Source organism: Apis florea, unplaced genomic scaffold, assembly GCF_048593485.1.
Source record: "Apis florea isolate Af1SG1 unplaced genomic scaffold, ASM4859348v1 contig_3696_pilon, whole genome shotgun sequence".
Classification (NCBI taxonomy): Eukaryota; Metazoa; Arthropoda; class Insecta; order Hymenoptera; family Apidae; genus Apis; species Apis florea.
In genome coordinates, this window is record NW_028256809.1 from 1,092,205 (window position 1) to 1,105,765 (window position 13,561).

Here is a 13,561-nt window from a genome sequence, read left to right on the forward strand (position 1 = left end):
ATTTTATAAAAAAATGAATACTGGCTGAGTTCTATAAGTATTAAGAAAAAATTTATCATTTCTAAATTAATTCATTTTCAATTAATCCATTAATTTAATCTAATTTTTTTTATTAAATAAAAATTTTTAATTAGACATATGATTTAATATAATACTTTTGACATGACTTACATTATTATAATACCATATATCTATCAATTTCAGATGCATAATATCTGTGTCTGTGATGGCAATTAATTATTATTTTGTTTCTCTTGATTATTAGTTTTTTCTTCTTCTCTGATTTATCGAGATTTTTTTCTATTTTCTAAAGTTTCGTAACCGAAAAATCTCCTTTTTGCTCTGAAAAATCATTTTTTCGTTCATAATCATTTCTCGATTTTATAAATAAATAATTACTGATTCCAGTATCCATAGAAATCTATGAAAAATCTCTCTTCTTTTGAAACAATCAAGTAACTCCGTAGTCATTCGAATACAATATTGGAAAAATTTCGCTATATTTCCTAGAGTTTCGCAATAATACAGCTTATTATCACATTTATTCTCCAGTTTCGCCATTCGTCCCGCAAAATATTCAACTTAATTGTACGAAGTTTGGACCGTGAACGTTAATTTATCGCAGATTCCTATGGTTTGTTTGTGAAGATACGATGTGTAACATTTTAAAACGTTTTAAAATGTTATTTTAAAATAAATTTTCTAACCCATTCGCATAAAATTCATCTTTGCCTCATTAGATCATGAATTTGGTTATTCAGGACGACAAGTTATATACGAAACAGATTCTTTCGTCATGCTTTAATTTAAATATTGCTAACGAAAAAGATATTCAATATCATAGCAAATATTTCATTAGTGATTTATGTAGATTTCTTCGTTTTTAAATTTGAATCAGTTTTTCATTTTGAAAACTCTATCTTTGCAAGTTCAAAGTTTCATTATCTTTTTTCGTTTATCTATCGTTTAAAGCCAATAAATATTTGTTTATCACTTTTTTTTTCCATATAGATCATATAAAATATGCCTTTTGCACAAACATATGTATTTAAATTCTTCGATGAATAAAAGTTATCCGATTTAAATTATGACTATGTTATGTTAAATTATTCTCTGATAGAATTGATATTTTTATCGACTTTTTACCACTTGTTCTGTCTGGAGTCAGATAATTCTTTGGCGCCAAGGATACAAAGCGAATCGAATCAACAAATATTTCTTTCGTCAGTAATTAATGATAATGTCGTATTGACTTTCGCGTTGCTGTGATATCGACTTATTTATGGCAGCCGATTGTTATATTAATTTTGCACGATGATGCATTTTTTTCTTTTAATAATACCGACCGATCAAATCTCTTTTAATCAAAGAATAATTCAATATTGACGGATTTCCAAATAATGGAATGATTTGTTATTGTAGATATCTTATCTTCGATGCTGTTTGATCATTTATTAGTGAAAAATTGCATATTTTCAAATGTTCCCTGAGAGACTTGTTGATGTTTTTTTATCTTTGATAGTTTCTGCAACATTTCGCAAATATTATACGATTTTAAAGTAATTAATTTATATATAACCATCCAAAATGATTATTTGTAATTGCTTTTTTTGAAATCAAATGATTATTGATAATTGAATTAAACCTATCTATTTATTTAAGAATCAAATATTTATGATAATGCTTATTATTGAAACATAACGGTAATTGAAATAAATAATAATTGAAACATACAAAATCTTAATGTTGATAATAAACTAAGTTTAATAATATTTTTAATATTTAATATAAATAGCAATCATTCTGTGTCATAATATTTTCTAACTTTGAACATAATATCTGTTGAACAAATTTCAATTTATAAGTAAAAATTGCTTTCGATTGCATCATATTCTATTTACAAAATTAAATGAAGTAAAAATTAAACATATTTGATGAAATATAATTCAAAAAGTATCAGAAATATAAAAATGTATTTTGACATAATTTACGCAGATAGATAGATAGAGCTGAAGCAAATTATAAATTAAAAAAGAACTTTTTATTTCATAAAAAATGAAATTAAATTAGAAAATTTTTTATTTAATAAAAATTTAAAATTAATATTTTTTATATTTTTTTAAATAAAACTATTCTTTTTTCTCAATTGATGTACTTTTTGTATTTCTTTTAGAAAAAATATTAGGCGTTTCAAATCGAATATGAATTAATTTATAAATTAAAAATTTTGTCCAAAGATCTCTCATAAATATTCTTATCCATGTAACATACAAAAATGATATGAGATTTATATGAGATTTTATAATAATAAAAGAAAAAATGTTTATTATATAAATTTAAAAGTAGTGGAATATAAGAATAGATTGAGAAGTATAGAAGATTTTAAGTATTTCCAGATATGCAGAAAAATGAAATATATATGCAGCATTTGATATGCTATTTAATATAGAATGAGTATAAAAATTATTTATACAATCATTAATTTAAATAAAAATTTTGTTTATTATCAAAAAATTATTCCATACATATTCTAAGAAGTCTCTAAAATAAATTTCATTTAAAAAATTATTTATCTATCTATATTTTTTATATTAACAAAAAAAATAAATAAAATATAGATTATAATAATATAATTATAAATAAGATTAGTAGAAAATATACGTGTAATAAATAATCGTATTTGAATTGTAAAATTATATATAAAATAACAACATAATCCATATTAATATCAATATATCTATATTGGTTATAATATATGTTTTAAATGTATAATATGTTTTAAATTTAAATATAAATTCAATAACTGTAAAATGGAACGAAAAAAACACCATTCAAAAAAAAAAGATAAATTATTATTATATATTAAATATTAAATATATATAATAAATATAAAATTCTGAATGAAATATCTAAAATTTTAAATACACGATTCAAATAATTATTAATAAAAAAATTCAAAAACAATAATCCAAGAAATAGACAAAAATAATAAATGAGTAGCCACTATGTATAATATATATATATAATAATTCGAAAAATATAATAAATAATTCGAAAAATCAAATAAAATTCAAAAATAATTTTGCAATAAATCAAAGTTGAAGTTAAAAATAATGTAAATGTATATAATAATATAGTATAGTGCATAATAATTTTTTATGAGAAATGAAAATAGCTTTTAAGAAATATTTAATAAATGGAATGAAGTTAACAAAAAAAAACCGATTACAATTTGCACAAGAGTACAACAATGTTTTTATAAAATATCACGTTTGTATGAGAAAAATGATAGTGTAGCAGAGAAAAATAAAAATTATATGAGAAGAAAAATTTGCAACTGAATATAAAGCATAGAATTGCTACAATTTGAAGATATATGAATGTGAATGTATTAACTTTTTAAGTTAGTGCAAACAAAATGGAATTAAGCAATTATTTTTGCAAGATAATGATCCAAAGCATGATACGCAACAATAGATGCTGTATAATTTGTAGAATCTATTTTCTAAGACTAGAAAATTTCATAATCTTTAGATATAAATTAGATGATGTAATGGAATTATGAAAAAATTCAAAATTGTCATATTTTTAAAAAAAAAAATTTAAAAATGTATTTTTAGAAAACAGTTTCAGTCTTATAATCAGAAATTTAATGAATATAAAAATATTGCAAAAATTTAAAATAATTATATAATTTATAGATAATTCTAATTTTAAAATTACAAATTAACTGAATTTTGTTATGTTTTTGAAAATTTCTTATTTTTCTTTTAAAATTAAAAATGTATGAATACTTATATATATAATACATGTAAATTTTTTAAAACTTAGAACATTTTCATAGTATTTTATAATATTCATAGTATATAATAATAATATGTTACAAATATATAATAATGAAAATAAGATAATAGAAATAAGTAATAATAAATACAAGATAATAATAATATATAATTGTTTAATGATGTTTGTTTTAAAAATATGTATAATTTTTTATTAACATTTTTTTACAAATAAATAAAGTTCTAATAAATTTTTATTCAAATTTCGAATCCACGAATATTTTTTATATATCTATTCTAGATTTTGATTTCCTTCTATTTTAATTTTTATTTTATATCGCTAAGTAATATTATTTTAAAGTGTGGTAGAAATGTAAAAAATATCTATTTTTATTTTTATTTAATTTTTCTATATTTTTTTTTTGTTTCTATTTCAAATTTTTTATAAAACATTTGACATTGCAATTCGTTTTTTTTTCCTTGGGTTTTTATCTTCTTGAAATGAAGGCAGGTCTGGTTTATTTTCTCCGACATTATTATTTCATCTCTTCCTGTAAAATCATTTTCTGATCTATAAAAAATTAAAAACTAGATAAATAATTTTCAAAATTTTATTATTTATTATAAGATTATACATACTTGGTGTTAGATGTCACGATGTCAGTAGAAATAAAAATTACTTGAAATATATATTTTGTAACTTGTAAAAAAACCTAATTTACATTCTTTTCTTCATCTCTCTGGTAAATAAATTTTTGTTTTCTCTGTAAAAATTTAAATAAAATTTTATCAATTTTTTTTAAATCCTTTTTTATTTTTGAATATCTTTCAACTGTTTGTTTTATAATAGATTTACTTTTAATAGATTATTCATATAAAATAAGAATATCAACAATATCTTTAATTATGCCAAAGCATAATAGAGTATGTCCAATTACTTGAAATTTCATATACAATATAGACCAATTCAATAAAAAAAAAGCGATTATAAATAATTAAAGGATTTTTCAATAACAATAATTTTCTAAATTATGTCGATGAAAATTGAAAAAATTACACAAAAATAATATAATCCATATAATTAAACGATAATTGAACAGCTATTTATATTACAATTATAAAAATTACTTTCCCATACAATTATTAGTAATGCCGATTATTCTTTTACATATATCGACATTGGAAATTATTAGCCAATTTAGAATAAGAATCGTTTCTTTATGAAAAAATGCAAAAAGAAACTGTCAATATTCCAGAAGCTACAGATAAAATGATTAAAAAATATTATTCCTATGGAAATAGAATATTAAAAAATATTTCTTTGAACAATGTGACCAACAATACTACAAGTTGCGATTTCTATAAATCTTATTTGTAATCGTAAATTGTAATCTGCAAAACCGATTTTGATAAAAAAAAAATATTAATAATAATATTTGATGATTTTTTAAAAAATAAAATATTATATAAAATATTTTATATTTTGATTCTTAATTTTTACAAATATGAAATAAAGCAATATGAAAATGATAATTATCCTATTTTGTATGTGCAAAAATATATTATCTTCATAAATAATTAATTATTTTAATAAAAAAATAAATTAGAATTTATATTAAAATATAAAATAATTCACCAATTAAATTATGTTTTGTTTCTCATTTTAAAAATTCAATTCATATTTTAAAATGTGAATTTTGATTCTACCATTGATTATTTTTTAACATAATTTTATTATTTTTTACCATAATATTATATAATATGTAATATTAGTGTTACATGCAAATCTAAAAAATAATCAATGGAATATTTTATATAATATTATATATTATATAATATATATATAATAATAGTGTATATTAATATTAATAACAATATATTCTAGATAAAACACTAGATAGCATAAATACGCAATGTTATTAAATATATTTATTTCAGATCAACGTAACTACTGCATTAATATTGATCAACAAATCATTTGAAATTTAATAAATTCATAAAATAACTATTTATACATATTTCTCGAGCTATTTTTAAAAAAATTGATGAATTACGTTTATGTTAAATAATTTAATATTTGTTTAAAATGTTGAACTCTAATTTCAAACTGTATTTTTGAAATTCTAAATATTTATAATTATAAACTGTGAATTCTAAAAATTTTGAGAAATTCTGTGTAAGAATTTTAATAATTTAGGTCTGTCTAAATGGAATATTTTATGAAAAAAACCTATCAAAGGAGTATCAAAAGAGTCTATAGGCATTTCTAAATTAATCATTTTCGATTAATCCATTTAATTTAATTTTTTAATCTAATTTTAATTTAATTTTTTTTCCTATCAAATAAAAATTTCTGATTCGACTATCTTCGACTATTATAATATACTTAATATTACTTACATGACATCAAAGTAGCCATTAATTGCTGCGATTGATGATTGCTCCTATGATGGCGATAATTATGCTTTCGTTTCCTTCATTTTTGCTTCTCCCTCTTTCTAATTCCAGTTAATCCATATTGAGATTTTTTTCGAAATTAATCTCAAAATCTAATTATAAAATATAATCTGATAAAATCATTCCCTAATTCAGTGATCAAATATTATCTCGTTTTTTTAGACGACTATATTCTAATTCTAGTATGCACTGAAGTCTTTCTTCCTTCACACGATCTTTCTAAATTACTGATATGCGTTTCTTCATCATATCTTCCAATGTTTTGCAATGATACAGTTTCTTTCACGTTCATCTTTTCTGGTATTGTTATCGCTATTGTGCTCGATTATTGTGGATATTGATTCTTGATTGAGGAAAATATATCTGTATCATCAAATCGTGTTTTCCAGTTCCAAGATGTTGTTTCAAAATAAATCCTTCAATTTCCATGCATTTCCTTTTTTTTTTTTTATCAAAATCGACTTAATAATTTAGGATCAATAGATTACACACGAAATAGATCGTTCATTATGATGGCATTTCGATATCGTAGCGAATATTTCATTAATGATACATATAAATATCACTTTGTCCTTGATATTTTTGAATCAGTTTTTCACGTGGAATTCTATCTTTGAAGTACTTTATCGTCTTTTTCACGATTGTAAAATCATAATAAATATTTCTCCTATCTTTGATTATTTTCTTCCTATATGAATATTTCCTAGTGCACATGAATTTGAATCTTTAGATTATATTCTTATTATAAGATATAATCTTGTTCAAAGACAAGAAAATATATTTGCAATATATATATATATATTTGCAATCATCCTGCTATTAATATCGACATTGTCAGCTGAAATCTCTCCATGATAGGAATGATATTTTATACTGCTCAATCCGCTCTCTTGAAATAAAATGATTCTTTGAGCATCATGAGCATCATACGAAGCTAAACGGAAACTTAGAAATTCCTTACTAGATCATCATCTTCTTTCAGTCTTCTTTTTATTGGCGGTTCAACAATATCCATGCCATCGTATTGGCATAGCATCTATTCGTCTAAACAGCCGATTATTAGTATTTTTGATGATTCTTCTTTTCTCTTTTGATAACACCGAGTAATCGAGTTTTTTCTAGTGCTAACCAAAGGCAAGATACCTGAAATTATTGAAATTCCAAGAAGTAATAAGTTGATAATATGATGGTATTACAGTAATAGTAATAGATAAGGCTAAAGATTTACCTTGCTATTTGATCTTTTGACTTTTTCCATAGAATAGCACTTCCAAATGTTCTCTGGCTCGTTACTGATGTTTCAAATATTCAGTCTTTGATTTCGTCTGTATTATTTTGTTATATAGTTCTAAAATAATCAATCTCGTAATCATAAGAAATAAAAATTGTTATTTATAATTGCTTTCTTTTCGAAATTAAATGAGCGAGAGAATTAAATCTAAACTCAAAATATATGATATAAAGCAATAATGATTGAAAAATAAAAAATCTTTATTTTTAATTTTATCTGATTCTTTCGAATCTCACCGAAGCCTCTTTAAATTAGGCTAAATAACTATAGACTGTAATAGCCATTATCGAATTTTATTTCACTTTCATAAGCAATTGACTTCTGATCCTTATCCACCAATTCTTTTTTCTTTCACACAATCTTTTCAATGATTGGTATTCATTATTTTTTGGTCTAGATCACGACTATATAAATATAGTGATATCTCTCAATGATTTACAATGATACAGGTACTTTCCACATTTACATTTTTCGATATTCGATCATTCTATTATGCCAAGTTTGATTGTCGACGATATTGCGATTCTTGAGATTCAGTTGGCGGAAATATGAATAAGATTTGATCGCTGAATTGTGTTTTCCAGTTCTAAGATATTTTCAAAATAAATTCAACCATTTTTTTTTTTTTCTATTTTTCCACCAAAATCAACTTGATTTAAGGATCAATAGATTACACACGAAACAGATCGTGTCATGTTGCAATTTATCATCGACATGTTCAATATTTCGATGAAACAAATATTTCATCATGTATTTATGTACTTCTTTGTCCTTGATATTTGAACCAGTTTCCCACTTTGAAAACTCTATCTTCAAAGGCTCCATTTTATTATTTTTTTTTTTATAATATTTATTATCATATAAAACTACGATAAATATTTATTTTGTTATTGATTCTCTACTTCCTATAGGAGCATTAAGTATACCTCAAGATGTATAAACACAATTTGAATCTTTTAGTCGATTAATCTTGACAAAAAAACTTTTTCTACTGTTCTAGATGATAGTCCTGCCATCGATTTTTAGCTGAGATCTCTTTTGTGATTAATATCTCTTTAAGATTATTTTATCCAGCCTCATGACTTCTCGAACGATGGCATTATTATATAGATATTTCTTCATCTTTGATATTTTTGAATAAGTTTTTCATGTTAAAAGCTTCAAAAATTTTATTTTATCATTCGTGATCGTTTAAAATTACGAGCAATAAATATTTCTTTCATTATCTTCTTCATAAATATACTTCTTAGTGCAATATTGATCAAAAAGAAAAGCCTCCCCAAACTTCATTGTCTGGTTTCAGATGATTCTTTGAATCATGGACTCGTGAACACGAAATTGAACTGTAACTTAGCGATTCTTTGTAAATTATTCTCCTTTATCAATATTTGATAGCAATATTGACTATCGACTCATCTATGACAGCTGATTATCACATTAATCTTTACAATAATAATTTTTTTTCTTCTAAAATATCGACTAATCGAATTTTTTTTTAACGTTAACCAAAGGTGAACAAACCGGAACTGTTGAGATTCTAAAAGTAATTAATTAATGACATGATGACATCATTGATGACATTACAATGATCCAAATATTAATATAGACAGGGTGAATCAAGCTTTAACTTGCTTCTCGAACGTTCGGCTAGTTTTAATAAAATTAAAATAATATTTTTAATAAAATTGCATTCAAATATCCTTTAATACTGGCATCATTATCGGTGCTTGAAATACTCGGTCTTTGATCGCTTCTGTAACATACGTTTTAAAATTTCATAATCATAATCAATTTCACAATTATCTGAAATAAAAACTTTTACTTATAATTTGCTTTGTTTTTGAAACTAAATGGTGAATGATATAATTAATGATTTTTCTATGCCCTATAGAAACTCAAAGATTTATGAAATAATGTTTATTATTGTAAAAATTGACGAATAAAAACTAATTATTATTTTATTAATTAATAGTGAAAACACTAATTATTTCTTAAAAATAGCAATTATTTTTACTCTTTGAAAACTAGTCAAAAACTTTTCTAATTTTAAATATAACATCTGTTGAAAAAAATTTAATTTATAAAATGAAATGTTATCGTTTTTAATTGCATCACATTATATTTATAAAATTAAAAAATAAAATAAAACTTTATTCAAATAAATATAACTTAAAATATATCAGAGATATATAAATTTTAGAGATCGTATCAAAAATAAAATAATTTCATATTATTCAAATATATACATAGATAGAGAATTATAAATAAAATTAGAAATTTTTATTTCATAAAAAAAAAAGTAAAATCACTTTAATGTTTTTTTTTTATAAAACTTTCCATCAATCAATACATTTTTGTCATCTTCTTTAAAAAAGATATAAAAGATCTCAAATCGAAAATGAATTATAAGTTAAAGATGTTCTTCAAAATGCCAAAGATCTTTCAGGTATCTATTCAGGAATAGATCTATCCGATATAATATTATTTTATGAGATTTAAAATATATATAACAAAAAGAATATATTATGAATTTACAACTTGAAAAGTCAGAAGTCTTTAAAAAATTCGTGTTGATAAATGCCAAGCAATGCAATCATATTTCTTCAAATATCGAAAAATGCTAAATGGTGCGATATTTGTTTTTTTTATTTATTTTTTTTTTTTATTATTAATCGTTGTTATATTTGCTGAAAGTGGTGAAAGTGTCACATCTAAGAATTGTAATTTATTTTATATAGAATATATAAAAATTCTATTTTACAATATTACGTGTTATATTATATTAACCAAAAAGATTACTTTATTATTATTTTATTTAAGTTTCAGTTATTCAATTTTATTCAATATTCATGTATCATACTAGTTTTAAAATACAATGATTGAAAAAAAAAAAGATATTTCAAAGATTTGGACAAAAAATTCAACATTTTGTAAATGGGAATGATAATAAAGAAGACAGCTCCTGTTTCCAAACGAAAAAAACATTTGGGCATTTCTGATAAAGAAAATGATAATTCAAATTCTCACTCAAAAACTCTACAACAATTTGGTTACTAAATGCTTGGACATTCACAAAAATTATTGAGAAAATTCATATATATTATCGTGATATATTGATTACATCGAAAATTTTGGTCTATTATGCAATTTTTCTTCCATAATTCAAACAATTAAATTTTTTAAATTTATTTTTCGAATCTTCTCTAATATCATTAATGATTGTAGAAACTAACAAATATGTCGAACAATTAATGCAATATATAATACGGCAATTCTCAAGGATAAAGGATATTGGAAATCAGTAATTGTAAAGAAGATCAAAACGTTGTTGCTAGAAATGGAAATACGAGAAAACTAAATGCATATTCACATTGGACTGAAAACTAGCAGAATATATTTTGATTTCGAAAGATGTTTTCAAAAAATAAGTTTCCATTTAATCGATAATTTATGTTTTCTATCAAACAACAAAGAAAACAATTTATACGCCAAATTATTATGTACTCCATAAAGAATTATGAATCGGACATATTCAAGGATGACACAATATTTATCAAGTAAAAAACATCATCGATGTGGCATTAAGTTTTCGATGCTCTGTAATTCATCTTCAAAATATTATTTAAATTATTAAGACACAAAAATTGAAAACTAATAACGATGAAACAAAAAAGCACGATCTCTGTTATACATATAACAGAATAAATTTATTGAAAAAAAATCATTGTTCAAGTTTAAGGAATCATGCAACAATTTAACTATTTAATTTAAATATTTGTATTTCTATTTTTGTAGAAATATATATTTAATTGGCATCATAAGAAGAAAGAAGAAAAAAAAATTAAAAGAGAGGTGAAAAAAGTTAACATAAATGAAGTCAAATATTTTCAAGATGTGAAACTTTTATTTTACGTATATAAAAAAAAATGTATTAATTTTGATATATGCATTATGACTATGCATTAAATCAAAATGTAACAATAATAATCAAATCGCATGGTACAGAAAAACAATTAATAAAACCATACATAGTTAATTCTTACAAAAATCTTTATGGACATCATTAATAAATGCAGCAAATTATTGTATATCTATTTGTGAAGAATGACGATACAGAAAAAATTGCATTTAATATAATCGGCCGAATGATGTTAAATGTATATATTATATATATAAAAATTGTTGATAAGAAAGCAATGTTTCCTCTAGAATTTATTTCAAAAATTATTTAAAGAATGAAATCATTATCTGGATGGATGGAAAAGAAGAAAAAAAATACTTGGCTTAACAAAATTACTAGGACTTAACGACAGTGTGAAATCTGCATTAATAAATACTAATAATAAAAATGTCTCATCTAAATGTATACAATATAAAGAGAGAGTTTATCCATTATATTTTTATAAACACATATGTTATAAAATTTGATTATTCACTAACAAAAATCTTTGATTTTAAATAATAATTCTATAAAATTTTCAATCTGTTTATTTTACATGTTTATTGAATAAGAGTAATTGAACATGAATATAGATAAAAAAAGATTTATAATTTGCATAAAAAAAATTACGGTTCAAAAATTAAATAATTAAGATTGAGCACTGAATTTCAAAAATAGCACTTTTCGAATTTGAATAATTTGATCACGCTGCTTGGCACTCAAACGATTACTATTAATGAATAAATTAAGTTATGTTAATATATTTATTAATATTAGTATTTTTATTATTAATTAACATTAATAATAATATATAAATAAAATATTACTGAAACTAAGTCCATGCAAAAACAATGTTCTATCAGATCAATGTATGAACACCAATACTGATTAATAACTCATCATTTAAAAAAATCAAGAATTTTCAATCAACAATAATTTGAATCGGCTTTTCCATTGTGTTTTTAATATATTATTTTTTAGATCAATACTAGGAATAGGTAAAATCCCAAAATAACATATTTTATGAAAAAATCTATTGAATAGATGTACTGAAAAGTCTTTGGGCATTTGAAACGAATTTATAATTTCTAAATTAATCCATTTCTATTAATCTATTTAATTGATTCTTGAATTTAATTTTTTTTCTATTAAATAAAAATTTCTAATTCGACATATAGATCATGAGTAATTATGATATTTTTGATATGATTTACATGGTTTTAAAATTCAAGCATTTTCACTGTTGCTGCGATATTTTGTTGTGGCAGTTATCCTTTCGTATTTCTTTTTTTGAAAGATGAAAATTTTTTATTTTTCTAATTTCGTTTTTCTTAATTTTTGCTTCTCCCACTATCTGATTCATATTCTGTAAAATCAATTTCGCTAAAATCTTAATAATTAGGTTAAATAACCATAGAGAGATTACATCATAATAAATATATTCTTTCGTTTAATGATTATGAAATGTTGATTATAAAATAATTGACTTTTGATACCTTCTTCTTTTACGTAATCTCTCCAATAATTAGTATTCGTGATCATTTGTCTAATCATGGAAAAAATTTTTCAATATATCCCAAAATTTTGCAATGATACATCAACATTTTTATACTTTTTTAGTTTCTACATTTTTCTAGTTTTTTTTTTCAATGCCACTATAATTCTATTATGTCAAAATCTATCGTCATTGATTCTTCCGATTCAATTAAAGAAAATATGGATAAGATCTATATCATCGAATGGATTTTCAAGATTTCAAGTTCCAGATTTGCTTTCTTTTTGAAATTAAATAAGTGACAGAATTGAATCTCAAAATATATATATTTCAACGTGAAAACAATAATAATTAAAAGATAAAAAAAAATCTTTATTTTTTAATTTGTTTTCCTTGATTATTGTTTCTCCCAATATTTGATTCACATCCTCTCTAAAGCCTCGATTAAGTTAAATAACCATGATGGTTATTGTGCCATAATTTGATAAAATCATTCTTCATTTCAATAATTATCAAATCTTACCTCGATTTCATAAACAACTGATTTTTGACTATTTGATTTATTACTTTCCCTTTTCATACAATCTTTGTAAGTA

The 13,561-nt window shown here is 22.2% G+C and overlaps 1 long non-coding RNA gene across 1 annotated transcript; it reads right to left on the reverse strand.

Moving 5' to 3' along the window:
• Positions 1-4,169: 4,169 nt before the first annotated feature.
• Positions 4,170-9,429, reverse strand: LOC116415063 (uncharacterized). Its single transcript, XR_015294263.1, has 4 exons — positions 7,468-9,429; positions 6,183-7,382; positions 4,422-4,546; positions 4,170-4,353 (listed from the first exon to the last, which is right to left on the reverse strand). It is a non-coding gene; the product is annotated as an uncharacterized LOC116415063 (long non-coding RNA).
• Between the last annotated feature and the right edge of the window lie 4,132 nt (positions 9,430-13,561).